We start from the raw sequence: 16,240 nt of genomic DNA on the forward strand, positions 1-16,240 counted from the left end.
TGACTTTTGCAAGTTCAAATAATGTTGCTCTAAATAACCTTAATACATGTTTCCTAGTATATGAGTGCATGCATTTCTATAGGATACATACTTTGAATGAAATTTCTGATCTCATCTCTTCAAATTCACAAAGTAATACCAAATTATTTTTCAATAGGGTTTTGCAAAAATTTATACTCCCATCAGTAGTAAGAGGAACGAAAATTTCTCTTACTAAGAATCTTAGTTTGGGTGCTCCTATTAGCAGATCCTGAGACAAACATTTGAATACAGGAGTTTTTCTGGAAAGCGAACCCAGAATGCATAGTAAAAGGACTGTGAGATTGAAATATGAGAGGAAAGCCAGTAAAATTATGCAGAACTTGTCTGAGTGATTACTGTGATGTATGGGCAATTAGGATTCATTTCTACTGAGGATCTAGCCATCCCAAACACAGACTGGAGTTTACATGAGCAAGAAATAAACAATTTTTTCTGTTTTGCTGCTGAAATTTCAAGATCTATCAGTTAAAGTTGTAGCCGTCTCTTGGTAGAGAATGAGTGGAAAGGAGCACAGTGTGGTGGGAGTCAAGCCAAAGCTGCGCAGCCCTGTAAGGGTGCCACAGTTGGCGGGGAATCTGCACTTGCTGAATATCATCATCTCCACCCGTAGCAGCTACATCAGAACCACCTGGGGATGGGAGTTTTGAAAAAAAACTCATTCCTAGGCCCTTTCCCCAGAACTTCTAATTTAGCAAATCTGACTTTGGACTCAGAAATTTGAGAGTTAAAATTAACATAACAAGAACAACTAATAATGTACAATATAGAGAGTATTCATACAACTCTAAAACTTCCTTGGGGCATTTTGTCAGTTGTCCCTTCCCTGTTCCAGGTCACAACTGATGGGCTTTTTGTCATGATAAATTAGTTTTTGTCTGCTCAAGAATTTGATATATGGAAGCAATGGTATGAATCTTGTTGTCTGGCTTCTTTCCTTCAGCATATTTTTGAGATTCATCTTTATTTTGAGGTATACAGTTTATTCTTTTTATTTATGTATAATATTCTATTGTCTAGATATTTCACAATTCATTTATTCATTTACGTAGGCTCTTGTGAGTAGATTTGCTGTGAACATTTATATATGTGTTTATGTGTGTGTGTGTCTTCGTGTGGAAATTTTTGGTTCACTTGGATAAATACCTCGAACTGGAATTATTGTATAGTATTCTGTTTAACTTTAAAAAAAGAAACTGCCAGTTATCAAGAATACAAGCAATAGTAAGTGTTGGTGAGGAAGTGGGGGAAAAGGTGCATTCATATATTGCTGGTGGAACTGCAAATTGATGCAACCTCTATGGAAAGCAGTGTAGAGATTCCTCAGAAAACTTGGAATGGAACCACCATTTGATCCAGCAATCCCACTTCTTGGTTTATACCCAAAGGACTTAAAATCAGCATACTACAGTGATGCAGCCACATCAATGTTCATAGCAGTTCAATCTGCAATAGCTAAACTATGGAACCAACCTAGATGCTCTTCAACAGAGGAATGGATAAAGAAAATGTGGTACATATACACAGTAGACATTACTCCACCTTAAAGAAGACTGAATGTATGGCATTTGCAGGTAAATGGGTAGAAATAGAGAATATCATGCAAAGTGAAATAAGCTAATCCCCCAAAACCAAAGGCCAAATGTTTTCTCTGATAAGGGGATGCTGATCCATAGTAGGGTGGAGGGAGGAAAGAATGAAGGAACTGTGGATTGTGCAGAGGGGAGTGAGAAGAGGGGTGGGGTGGTGGGGATGGGAGAGGTGGTAGAATGAGACAAACATTATTACCCTGTATACATGTGTGATTATACTACTGTTGTGACTCAGCACCATGTACAGCCAGAGAATTGAGAAGTTAAGCTCCATTTGTGTACAATGTGTGAAAATGCATTCTACTGTCAGGTATAGCCAATTAGAACAACAAAAAAGGAGAAACTGCCAAATTGTTTTCCAAAGTAGTTGTAGCAGCTTGCAGTTTCCACAAATCATGTGTGGCAATTCTACTTGCTCTACATTCTTTCCATTGCTAGTCTTTTTAATTTTAGTCATTCAATTATGTGTAAAGTGGAACTTCATTATAGTTTTAATTGCTGGGACTAAAGATGTTGAATGTGTTTTTTGTGTGTGTGCTTATTGGCTATTTGTTTTTCTTCTTTTGTGATGTGTCTGTACAATTTTTTAACCATTTATTAATGTTGTTTTGTTACTGAAATTTTAAAGCTCTTTGTATATGCTGTTTTTTTTTTTTTCTCATTCTTTTTTTGAGACAAGGTCTCACTATGTTGCCCATGCCTTCCTAGAACTTGAAATCTTCCTGCCTTAGCTTCCCGAGAAACTGGTATTACAGGTATATGCCACTGTATCTGGTTTATGTATAATTCTGAAAACAAACCTTTGTCATATATATGTATTAGTAATAGTTTGTCCCAGTCACTTTCTTGCCTTTTACATTTTTCAGAGCTTATGTTTGCCTCCATCCCATTCATCTTCTGAAGCCCTAACTTTCAGGACATCAGAACATGACTGTACCTGGAGATAGAACCTTTATACAAGTCACTAAGCTCACTTTTTAAGCATTAGAATAAACTGTAATTCCAACTGACTAGTGTCTTTCTAAGAGGGAAATATAGAACAGAGGTGATACTAGGGATGCATGTGCACACAGTAAAGTCCACATAAGTACTTATTAAGAAAGTAGCCATTTGTATGTCAAAGTGAGACCTCAGGAGAAACCAAACCTTCAACACCTTGGCCTTGACCCTCCAGCTTCCAGACTGTGAGAAATTTCTGTTGGTATTGTATTATTTTACTCTTACAAATTAATAATAATGACTTTCAAGGAGCAAATGTTTTCAATTTTGGTGAAATCCAATTTATTACTCCCTCCTCCCTCTTTACCATGGATATGTAAATCTATTTCTTGGCTCACTGGTCTGTTTCACTGAGATATACCCTCGAGCCTATAGGTTATTCTAATGCAAAGCTAAATTTTGACACCCTTGGAATATAATGATTTCCAAGAAACCTAACTGTTTAATTCAATGGAGTCCTTTCAACAAATTACTATCTCTAGGAATCAACTCTAGAAAGGCAGAAACTAATAAAATAGATAAGCTCCAAGGTTTCTAGATTATTTGTCCTTTCCCTTGGCACCTGAAGTTACCCAGAATTCAAATTGGTATGGATTTAAAGTGATTCTCTTGGAAAGAGATATTGCCTAATTATTGAAAGTCAAAATGTGAGCACTCTCAGAAGCATCTGTTAAATGGCATTAGCATTCATTCATAAGCATCTGTTGAATTGTGTTGTCGATACAAGCTAGAATGAATATTACTTAGACATGGAAAGCTTTTCTTCCATTTAATGTAAGAGGAGGGGGAAAATGTGTCTTGGGGATGGAGTCAGAGGAAGCAGGATAAATCCTAGCACAGTGCTTACCACAGAACACACTCATTGATGGATATGATGTCCCTGGTGCCTAAAATAGTAAGCAACATATTCTTGATGCTGGCTTGTTGAATGAATGTGCTAAGGCAGGGGAAAAAGAGCTTAGGGAATTTGTAACAGAATCAGGCTAGTGAGGATCTAGTCAGTAACTCAAATATCTTAATTCAGAGCAAAATCCTTAGAGTCAGGTTCATATTCTGACTCTTATTTACTAACAGTGACCTTGGGGAGACTATTTACCTCCTCTAAGCTTTGCTTTATTCATCTGTAAACGTTAGGATAATACACACAGTGTTTTTATAAATGTTAAATGAACTAAGAATTAATCCTTTAATGTCACTCTTTGAAGCTGCAGATTCCATTCCTTAAGGGTTAGAACTGTGTCCTATTCATGGTTTTATTCTAGAGGATAGAAAAATGCTGGACTCCATAAATATTTGAATGAGTGACAACATATGGAGTAATTAATTCTATGCTTTGCATCTAAGAAACCCATAGTTTATAGTCACCTATTGCTATTTTGGTTTTTAATCTAACCCAAGGAGGATAATATTATGACTGTCAACAATTCCTCATTTATGACAGCCCCTCTGCCATAAAACAGACTACCAGTATAGTCAGTGTAGGTGCAATTCATTAGTAGACTACCCCTCGGTGGATATTCACAGGGTCACAGGCTTTCACTGTGTCATGTGCAATTTTCATGCTGATATTTGAAATGATCAATTATTGGCACAAATGACATTTCTCTCAACAGGACACATTTTCACGGATAGCTGAACACTGATGACTATTTTCAAAATAGAGTTAGCATCACATCTTTGTTGCCTCCATCATGAAAACAGGCATGAGGGCAGATATCCAGGTTGCTTCCTTAATGCACGTATGACTAGTTTCCTTAGCCCTTAAAAAATTTCAGAAGAAATAGTCCTTTCCAAAAACCTTATTAGAAAGTAGGCTGCTTATGATTAATAGCTGGTGGATTCTGATGCCTTAACAAGTGTTTGGATAATCTTGATTCTGCCTTTATAATTATGTATTAGCTATTAAATATTCAGACAAGAGATAGAGCTCAGAGGCTTTGTAAATCTGCTCTTACCTGAAGGATAAAAAACGAAGTCAAAAATGAATTTGTATGTCTGTGTGTGTGTGTGTGTGTGTGTGTGTTTTGACAAAGAAGCATAAGCACTTCCAGGAATATTTACATATTAGTTCTACAGTCATTTTTCAGTTAAATATTTGAGGATCAGCAATTCAAGGTGGGCTAAACGGTCAGACTTCTTCTTCCAGCAATTTATGGCATAGCATTTACTGACACATATGATGATTTGGGGAATGGGCCTTCCCCCTTGATTGTGTCAGATAGAGCAAATACAGAATCTTGGTTATGAATAGGTCCCAACACTATAATTTGAGGGCTGATGGAATAATTCAGTAAAAGCCTCAACCTGCCCTCTTCCCTTTCCCTTATCTACTTTTCTCAAATTGGTTCAACCACCAGAGATTTCCACCTCTATACACACCTTGATTTTAGTTATTGAAATCTCCTACTGAAATACAAATATGGTAAATGTTATGGTTTGGATTTGGAATGTCCCACAAAGTCCCATGTGTTTAGAGGTGGGGCTTCTGGCAATTGATTGGATTGAGGGCTCTGACCTCTAAATGGACTTCAAGGAGATGGGCCTTAGTTGGAGGAAGTAGGCCATTGTAGGTTTGCCCTGGAAGGGTTAGTCTTCTGCCCAGTCCCCCTGCTCCCTGCCCCCTGCCTCTCTCCTGGCTTTTCTTCTCTCCGGCACCCCACCCCTGTGCTCTTCTGGTGCCATGAGTTGAGCAGCTTTCCTCCACCATGTGTTGCATGATGTTCTGCCTTACTTCAGGCCCAGAGCCATGGAGCCAGCCAATCATGGACTGAAACCATTAAAATTGTGAGCCAAAATAAACATTTCCTCCTTTAAGTTGTTAATGCTGGGTATTTTGGTCACAGTGATGGAAAACTGAATAGCATATTAAAGTAAGGAACTATTTCTCTTAAATCAGCAATCAATTCCTTAATCAATGATAATACCATTAATTCCTTAATAATAATAATACCATCGTGATTTTAAAAAGGCATTGGCTTTGAATCAGAAAGAACTGGGTTCAGAATATATTTTTGCTGTTTTCAAACTGGGCAAATTATCCAAAGATTCACATTTTATACTGGTGAAAATACTGAAAATGAGCTATTCATGGAAGAGGAACCTGAAGTCTTTGCTATGTGATCAAAGTTTCTTTGGATTATTGGTGATAAATGCTATTCATACCTCATACTGCCAATCTAAAACAAGAACAACAACAAACAAAAAGAACACCACCAACAAAAAACCCACATCAGTAAGGAATTCTCTAAAGAATGATGACATTTATTTAAGAATAGCAGAGTAATATGAATACTCATACCATAGTAAACTATGGATATATTCGAAGAGGTAAAAGCAAAGGGGAGGTAAAATTGAAGTATACTACAATGTAATGCACATATTTGAAGTATGCAATTTGATCAGTTTTGACATGTGTATAATCAATACAGTCAATATAAAAAAAATTTCCAGTACTTTTTAAAAATTTTGAGACTGTGTTTCCTGTATGATTTATCACATTAGAAATCAATCACCTTAAGATATATAGAACCCCAGCCCCACATGTCAGCTATTTCAAAATTAAATGGCACACTTATAAATATCTCAAGAAAGAAAGCACAAGAAAAGTAAAAAAGTGCTTTGAACTAAGTGATAATAAAATCTTAAACTTATGGGATCTCTGGGATGAAACAGTACTCAGATAAACATTTATAACAGAAAATACTTGTCTCAGAAAGAATCTGGAATAACAACCAAATTTATTTTCAAATTATGAAGTATAAATGAAAAAGAGTAGAAGCAGAAATATATTCAATAGAGAAGAAATAATACAGTTAAAATTTGGTAAAACATAAATCTAATGAAGATAAAAGCAAGAACATAGAAATCAGTATCAATGGAAAGGGAGCTATCAAAATAACCCTACAGAGGCTAAAAATATATTAATGTAATAATACAATTGTATGCCAACATATATGATAGCTCACATAACATGATCTACAAGGATCCATGTGCTGCTGAGAAGTGTATTCAGGCATTGATGGATGAAACATTCTATATATGTCTGTTAAGTCTAAATTATCAATTGTATTTTTTACTTCTATCACTTCTTCATTTAGTTTTTGTTTGGAGCATCTATCCAGTTGTGACAGAGGCATATTAAAGTTACCCAGTGTTTCTGTGTTGTGGTCTATTTGATTATTGAAATTGAAAAGGTTTTTTTGATGTATGTAAATATTCCATTGTTTAGGGCATAAATATTTATGATTGTTATGTCTTATTGATGTATAATTCCCATCAGCAGTATGAAATGACCTTCCTTCCCCCTTCTGATTAATGTTGGCTTAAAGTCCATTTTATCTGATATGAGGATAGAAACACCTGCTTGTTTATGTGATCCATATGAGTGATATGTTTTTTTTCACCTCCTTTCACCTTCCTTCTGTGGGTGTCTTTGCCTACGAGGTGAATCTCTTGGAGGTAACATATTGTTGGGTCTTGTTTTTTAATCCAATCTGCCAGTCTGTGTCTTTTGATTGATAAGTTTAGGCCATTAACATTCAGGGTTATTATTGAGATATGATTTGTATTCCTGGCCATTTGGTTTTATTTCTAGTTTTTAATTTGAATTAGTTTCTCCTTCAATTGACTATTCCTTAAGTGTAGTTCCTCCCTTTGCTGGTTTTTACTTTTTTTAAAATTTCATCTTAATGGAATATTTTGTTGAGAATATTCTGTTGTGCAGGCTTTCTAACTGCAAATTCTTTTAACTTTTGTTTATCATGGAAGGTTTTTATTTCATCTCCAAATCTAATGCTTAATTTTGTTGGATTTGGGATTCTTGGAATCCATTTTTTTTTTCAGAGTTTGATATATGTTATTCTAGGTCCTCCTAGCTTGGAGGGTCTGGGTTGAGAAATCAGCTGAGATCTGAATTGGTTTTCCCCTACACATCATCTGGTATTTTCCTCTCACAGCTTTTAAAATTTTATCCTTATTCTATATGTTAGACATTTTCATTATAATGTGCCTTGATGTGGGTCTGTTGCAGTTTTGTATATTTGGGGTCCTGTAATCTTCTTGTATTTGATTTTCCATTTCATTCTTTAGGTTTAGGAAATTTTCTGTTATTATTTTATTGAAAAGATTATATCTGTTTGGTTTGTATCTTTGCACCATCATCTATCCTGGTAAATCTTAAATTTGGTCTTTTCATGTTATCCCATATTTCTTGGAAGTTCCGTTCATGGTTTCTTAACACTTCTTTCCATGGTCAACTCTATTTTCTTTTTTTCTTTTTTTATAATTTTATTGTAAACAAATGGGATACATGTTGCCTCTCTGTTTGTACATGGCGCAAAGGCATACCATTTGTGTAATCATAAATCCACATAGAGTAATGTTGTTTGATTCATTCTGTTATTTTTTCCCCTTCCCCCCACCCCTCCCACCCCTCTTTACCCTCTATACAGTACTTTCTTCCTCCATACTTGCCCCCCTCCCTAACCCTAACTCTAACCCTAACACTAACCCTTCCCTCCCCCCCATTATGTGTCATCCTCCACTTATTAGCGATATCATTCGTCCCTTGTCTTTTTGAGATTGGCTTATCTCACTTAGCATGATATTCTCCAATTTCATCCATTTGCCTGCAAATGCCATAATTTTGTCATTCTTTATGGCTGAGTAATATTCCATTGTGTATATATACCACAGTTTCTTTATCCACTCGTCAATTGAAGGGCATCTAGGTTGGTTCCATAGTCTGGCTATTGTGAATTGAGCAGCTATGAACATTGATGTGGCTGTATCTCTGTAGTATGCTGATTTTAGATCCTTTGGGTATAGGCCAAGGAGTGGGATAGCTGGGTCAAATGGAGGGTCCATTCCAAGTTTTCTAAGGAATCTCCACACTGCTTTCCAGAGTGGCTGCACTAATTTGCAGCCCCACCAGCAATGTATGAGTGTACCTTTCTCCCCACATCCTCGCCAACACCTGTTGCTTGTATTTTTGATAATCGCCATTCTAATTGGGGTGAGATGGAATCTTAGGGTGGTTTTGATTTGCATTTCTCTTATTACTAGAGATGTTGAACATTTTTTCATATGTTTATTGATTGCTTGTACATCTTCTTCTGTGAAGTGTCTGTTCATTTCCTTAGCCCATTTGTCGATTGGATTATTTGTATTCTTGGTGTAGAGTTTTTTGAGTTCTTTATAGATTCTGGAGATTAGTGCTCTATCTGAAGTATGATTGGCAAAGATTTTCTCCCACTCCGTAGGCTCTTTCTTCACATTACTGATAGTTTCCTTTGCTGAGAGAAAGCTTTTTAGTTTGAATCTATCCCAGTTATTGATTCTTGCTTTTATTTCTTGTGCTATGGGAGTCCTGTTGAGGAAGTCTGGTCCTAGGCCGACATGTTGAAGATCGGGACCTACTTTTTCTTCTATAATCTGCAGAGTCTCTGGTCTGATTCCAAGGTCCTTAATCCATTTTGAGTTGAGTTTTGTGCAGGGTGAGAGATATGGGTTTAGTTTCATTCTGTTGCATATGGATTTCCAATTCTCCCAGCACCATTTGTTGAAGAGGCTATCTTTTCTCCATTGCATATTTTTGGCGCCTTTGTCTAGTATTAGAAAGTTGTATTTAAATATATTTTGTCCTCACTGAGGTTCTGTTTTCCAAGTGGTCTAGTCTGTTGGTGATGCTTTCTATTGAATTTTAAATTTAGTATATTTTTTCCTTCATTTCAAGGATTTCTGCTTGTTTTTTTTTTTCCAGAATCTTTGACTTTTATCCAAATAGTTCCTACTGTGATGTTAAATATCACAATAAACAGAATGTTAAATATCACAATAAATGTTAAATATCACAATAAACAGAAATGATGTGATCAGTTATTGCCTACAATAAAGTAGCATGTTTGCAAAAGGGTTTATAATTTCAAATGGTGGACAAGGAGAGAACAGATGTGATATTTATAAGGGAGGAGGAGAAAAGAAAGAATAAAAAATAAAGGAAGAGTGAAAGAGAGTAATAGAGATTGGCTGTTAGCAGAAGAATCACAGAAACAGAAAAATACATATATATAAAGTAAAAATTTTTAAAAATTAAAATAAAAAACAAAACTAAACTAAAATATACTAATCAAACATCTTAATTCACAAAAAAACTTATCCATGAAAAATAACTGGCTTCAAAAATGCTAGAAATGAGAACAAACAAATATGAATATGTGTAAATGTCCATGTACTGTTAAGGTAACTGATTAAACAGAAGAAGAAGAAAAAAAGATCTTGATTAAAAGTTAAAGGATTCTTTCCCTTCTGGTTCAAAAGAGTCTCAGTCTCTCTTCTCAGCAGTGTCAGGTGGGTCATCTGGCATGCAACGTGCCGCGCTCTGGACTGCTGGAGTGAGAGAGGTAATCCCATAGGCAGAGTTCCTGGAGGCAGGGTTTAGGTGTAGGTGGGCTCCAGACTCTTTGTTGAGTTCCAGTTGACCTGGAGATTTTGAATGAGTGCACACCTCCGGCGCCCAGTACTTGCTGATCCACACCGGAAGACTGTACTCCAGCAATCTCCCCTGGGTTCCACTTGTGTGGTGGGGGACCCAATTCTTAGTCCCCTATGTCGCCTTTGGACCTCACGTTTCCTGGTCTTGGGTCTTTCAGGTTTACTGGATGATGTCCTTGATCTCTGTACCCAGACACACCTCAGGTCTCCCAAAAATGCAGGTTCCTTCAATTCCCTTACCCCTCCACTGTGCTCATGGAGAGACCACTCTGACGGGTGCTTCTGGCCTGACCGCAGCAGTGGCTGTGCTGCTTTGGATTTCTTCCTTATTTTATTAGATACAACCTCCTGAGTCCCTGATCTGCATTGAATGTCTAGTTTTAAGTTCCAGTAAAGTCCCCCCAACCCCGCTTTTTTGTTGTTGTTGTTGTTCACCTACCTTGCTGAGAAGCTGCCTGTCTGCTTTCTTGGTTTTACTACATGAAGCGGCCAGGAAAGCGACCTCCTCTATTTCTGCCATCTCACCTAATTCAAAGGGAAGTTTTTAAAGGCAAATGTGAGGAAGATTATGTCAGATATTTTGAAATAATAGTCCTTGGTCATGATGATTAATAACAAGAGTGACGTCAGTCTGAGGATGAACAGACAGCTGCTGGGCATATGTTTTTGTAGAAGTACTTTCTGTATCCAGTTGTGGTAGCCTCTACACAAGCTTATGGTGTCTTTGGTGATAGTTATTACCAGGTATTCATGCATAAGAACTCTGTCTTCAGAATCTCCCTGTTTTGTTTTTTGTTAAGATTGACATAGAAATTTCATTCTGATTCTGACAACTTCCACATTTCTTACAAATGTGATTCATGCTATTGAAAATGCTATTATTCATGTCTCATATATGAACATACACTTTGGAAGTCTTGAAAAATTTGAAATAAGATTAATTTTGGTAGTCAACAGAAGAATTCTTTCATGAAATTCTTGTTTCACCTTATTCTCCTGGTTTTTGTAGGTTACTACATATTAAGGCTAGCTACTACATTGTATTGGGAAAATGCTATCTTTTATGTCACTTTCTATCTCCTATAAGAAGAAACCATATATGTTTTTAATTTCAATTTTTTAAAAATTTGTTTTAATTAGTTGTGCATGACAGTAGAATCCATTTAGACACATTGTACACAAATGGAGCACAACTCCTTCCTCTGGCTGAACAGAGTGCAGAGTCACACCCATAGTGTAATCATACATGTATATAGGATAATAATGTCCATCTCATTCCATTGTCCTTCCCATCCCTACACCCCCACCCTTCCCCTTACTCCCTTCTGCCCAATCCAAAGTTCCTTTATCCCCTACACCCATTATGGATCAGCATCCACTTATCAGAGAAAATATTCACCTTTATATTTTTGGGTTTGTCTTATTTCACTTAGCATGATATTCTCCAGCTCCATCCATTTACCTGCAAATGCCATAATTTTATTCTTCCTTAAGGCTGAGTAATATTCCATTTTGTATATGTACCACATTTTCTTTATCCATTCATCTGTTGAAGGGCATCTAGGTTGGTTCCATAGTTTAGTTATTGTGAATTGAACTGCTATGAACATTTGATATGGTTGTGCCACTGTAGTTTGCTGATTTTAAGTCCTCTGTATATAACTAATCTCCAGGATATATAAAGAACTCAAAACTTTTAACACCAAAAAACCAAATAACCCAATCAATAAATGGGCTAAGGAACTAAACAGACACCTAACAGAAGAAGAAATATAATCGATCAACAAACATATGAAAATATGTTCATCATCTCTAGTGATTAGAGAAATGCAAATCAAAACTACTGTAAGATTTCATCTCACTCCAGCCAGAATGGCAATTATCCAGAATACAAGCAACCATAAGTGTTAGTGAGAATGTGGGGAAAAAAGTATACTCATTCATTGCTGGTGGGACTGCAAATTGGTGCAACCACTATGGAAAGCAGTATGGAGATTCCTCAGAAAACTTGGAATGGAACCACCATTTGGCCCACTTACCCATTCCTTGGTTTATACCCAAAGAAACCATATTTTTAAAAACATCTTGTATAATCTCGTATAATAAATATTGTTTCTCTTAAAGAATTGGTATGCTTGCTTTTTCCTGATGTTGAAAGATATGTTTACCTTTTTTTTTTTTTTTTTTTTTTTTTTTTTTTTTGGCTATCTGGGAACTTCAAGACAAAATTAAAAACCAATTCCATCAACTGGTTGGCTTATATAAACAACATATTTGTGCCCTTCTTTTTTTGATCTTAAATATTTCTCCTCTAGTTTTAATTCTTACCTCATCTCAATTCTTTGTTTCTATTTTCTAATTACTATATCTTATGAATTCTAATTATAAACTAGAGGAGGCAGACAGCAATATATAAATACTTTAATAAATATAGTAAATGAATTGTATTTCATCTGATGTATTACAATTAAGAAAAGAAATCATGTCGTACCTGTAGAAGTTGGGGTGGAGCATAGTCAAACCAGGTATTTCAATTATCTGAAGCTATAAAACAAACACTCCAGCATGTAGTGGCTTCAAGTAAAACCATTACATCATTGCTCACGAGTGCATGTATCAGCCACACATATCTGCAGGAAGCTGGTGGTTCAGCTAATGCTAGTTGGTCTGCGATAGCCTTCTTCATGTGCCTGGCAGTTGTTAGACTGGTTGGGTCAGTGAGCTGGAACTTGGGTAACTTGTTTCTGCTTCATCTGATTGTGCCTTCTTTAGAAGACCAGCTTTGGCTTCTTCCAAGGTGGTATCAGGGTAGCAAAAGAATATAGGTGATATTGAACAATCACTTTTTCTCATCTGCTGACATCATATTTCTAATGAAGCTTTAACCAAAGTAAACTTGATAGTCAAGGTTAGATGTAGTGGGTGGAGAAATAGATTCTACTTATTTATGGGAGAAATAGCAATGACATTTTACAAAGCAGAGGGGCACAGAGATGAGAATAATTCATGATCAGTTAAAATACACTCCACATGTCAAGATTAAATAAAAATAAATGGATCTTTAATAAAGAAGAGGTAAGAATTAAGTCTCCAGTGATTTTGAGCACCTATTTATACAAGGTATTATCTTTAGAGCATGAGGTTTAGAGGAAGGAGGTTGTTTCAACTATAGAATTTAAGAGTCAGTGATGGAGCATTTTCTGCAACATTGTCTGGGCAGGATTCCACGAATCTGCTTAATAAACTCTTCAACTCCAGTTCCCTTTTCTCTCTCTCAAGATATGTCTTGGCATCTAAGCAACTGAAAACTGCTAGAAGGTTAAATAGTTGGGGTAGTAGACTGTGAAATTCTCAGAATACCAGAGGTAGAGAAATATGTTATGACTTCAGGAAGCTGCAGCTATAGTTTTGCTTTATGGAGGATTGAACACTACAGAATTGGGGTAAATCAAAATTCCCCATGATCGGTTTATGATCTTACAGCCTTCATTGTTGAGGATTGAGGAATCATAGGACCTACGACTGGAAAGATTGCTAACAGCTCATAGAGTTAGGCTCTGTCACCTTGTTAGGTTTTCTGACTCCCACTTAAGCACCTGTTTCTTCTAGGTGTACAGCATGCTCAGATCTGGTTCCTGACTCACCTCTCCCTGACTTTGAAATCAAGTATACCACCACTACTTCTAGATCATTTCTGGGCTCTTTTTTCCCCTGAATGGGATGGACCCAGGAGCTCTGCTAATGAAATCTCAGAAAATTAGGGAAGTCCTTATGTTGTTCTGTAGAGGCAAAATAACATGCTTTAGCAATATATTTCTTTACTCCATGCCTGAGAAGGTCTAACTCTCACATCAATCTCAAGCACTTAATAGAGAGCTGTGTTCATTTGGAGGGACTTCAGTAAGGAAGAGCTTCAGATCAGAGAACTTCTTGTTTAATCCTAATACATGTCTAAGTAGAAATTCTAGAGACTAAGCATGTCACTATCAAACTATCAGAAAAATAAAAATGCATTTAAAAGTCAATTGCATCCAAGCTTTCATATTTAAAACTATTAAAAATACAAATACTTTCTCTTCAAATACCATGGATCCCTTCTTTTAAGGTAGGAATGGTCTTTGCATAGCATGTTAGCTTGAAAAGGAAAGATGTAAGCCAAGTGTAAACTCTGCAAATTGTGAACTGGGCATTCTTAGGCTACATTCAATGTGTGCATGAACAAAATCTTAAAGAGGCTGTTCATTCAGACACAGACCTTGATGGGTGAATATTCAAAATTCATTGATGAGTTCCATACTCTCTTTCAAAGATAAGTGCCAAGTCCTTCCCTTAATTATACTCTGAATAAAATAAGGTATGTAGCAGAAGAGAATGCATTTTGAATTTCTATTCACTCTCATCCCTTCTACTAATTACACAAAGCATCTTTTATAAAGGAAATTCAGAGACAATTTTCTGCTTGAGAATGAGGGCAGACTTTCTTTGCAAGTCAAGAGCACAGCCCTTATGTTGTTAGGTAGAGACAGAATGACATTGTATAACAATGCCTCCCTTTACTACATGCCTGAGAAGTTCTGAGTCTCATATCAACTTCAGCACTTAACAGAGAGCTATGTTCATTTGGAGGGACTTCACGAGATATATAGAGAGGGAGGGTGTAAGATTCTAGCGATGGGAATAAACATGGACTGGAAAGAAGAAGTGACTTCATAAGGATTAATAAGCATAATAAAGTTGTCTGAAAAAAAGTCCTCCAGTAGTCCCGTGATTAGCTGGTGGGGTAAAATATCAATGCTTCTCCAGTTCTGTAACCATTCATTGATGCTTTGGTAGTGGCTGTTCTTAAACAGGAAACCAAGTTTCTGGGAGTAGTGGAGCAAGAAGAGGGACATGTAAACAAAGTATGGGATTCTTGATTAGATTGCTTGTCACAAGTAGTAGAGAGACATAAACAAATGAAAACAACATGACATGGAAAAGCAAAGGGCAAAAACGTAAAGAAATAGATCATTGGGAAGGGGCAAGGAATATAAAAGTGTTAAAACAAATTAGGGTTACTGTCTGGCCTCCGTGCTGGGTATGTCTGTGCACATACCTGGCAAGGGAGGGAAGAAGGGATCTGAGGTGATGGAAGTTACCTTTGATGTGTTATCAGCAGATAGTGTCAAGCAATGAGGGAAAACACAGGCAGAAAACTGGAATGTGAAGCCAAGAACCTGAATGGGGATTAAATGGGAAGAAGAGGTAAAAGCAAACAGAAGAAATTAGGTGAGTTTCAAGAGAGCACATAGAGCAAGGAGAGAGGGGTTGATGAAAGTAAAAGGTCAGTTTGGAAAAGAGGCTCATTGTCATAGTTAACCACTACTGAGTGCTTACTGCCTGCTTGGTTCAGTCAAAAACGATTTACACTCAGTTATTCCTCTTGAGTCTACCTGGAGGTAGAAACAGTTAGGATTTCTCTCCCTTTACACAAGGAAACTAAGGTGTAGTGAGGGGAAGTCACCCACCCAGGGTCACGTGGCTAATAGGCTGCAGCAGCTTGAGAGCCTGCCTCCTGAGCCTGTGGCTTCCCTCCTCTGCTACACTGCTTCTCTCATAATCACTCTTGATTGACATGGTGTTAAGCTTTGCATGGCCCCACAACACAGAGCCAGGGACATGTCCTTACAACAACCCCATAGCACTGGATCCATGTAATGTGGCAGCTCATACCTTATAATTTGTTTTACAGGCTTTAGAGAAACCATTCAAGCTGGTGTTGGATCTGTCAGTCCACTGTTATCACAACTGAAAGACAAGTGGGACCTTTTGGTTATTTTATCATTCATTTACCACAGCCTTTGCTTAGTTAATTCCACTTTAAACATGATCATTAATTGGATGCAATCCTTATCTTAAGAATTTAAAAATCCATATGCAATTTCAGGATTTAGGTGTTAGAATCTATAAGAGGAGTATTTAAACATTCAAATAATTATTTTAGAACTTCAACAATTGCTTTATAATGAGGAATAAGAGCCCCAGCTATTCTGTTCATTAATTTTTTGTTAAAACTTGTGAGAATGTTTGTGAAGTAGAGTTATCAATCACATCAACAGACAAAGGTGGGGAGGCATGAG

The 16,240-nt window shown here is 36.7% G+C and overlaps 1 long non-coding RNA gene across 1 annotated transcript in view; it reads left to right on the plus strand.

The window, feature by feature from the left end:
* The first annotated feature begins 2,303 nt into the window (after nucleotides 1-2,303).
* Nucleotides 2,304-16,240, plus strand: part of LOC306639485 — a 66,892-nt gene continuing 52,955 nt past the window's right edge. Inside the window, exon 1 of the long non-coding RNA XR_013757668.1 lies at nucleotides 2,304-2,386. This is a non-coding gene — a long non-coding RNA (uncharacterized lncRNA). The remainder of the gene's footprint in view (nucleotides 2,387-16,240) is intronic.

Source organism: Sciurus vulgaris, assembly GCF_902686455.1.
Source record: "Sciurus vulgaris genome assembly, chromosome: 11".
Classification (NCBI taxonomy): domain Eukaryota; kingdom Metazoa; phylum Chordata; class Mammalia; order Rodentia; family Sciuridae; genus Sciurus; species Sciurus vulgaris.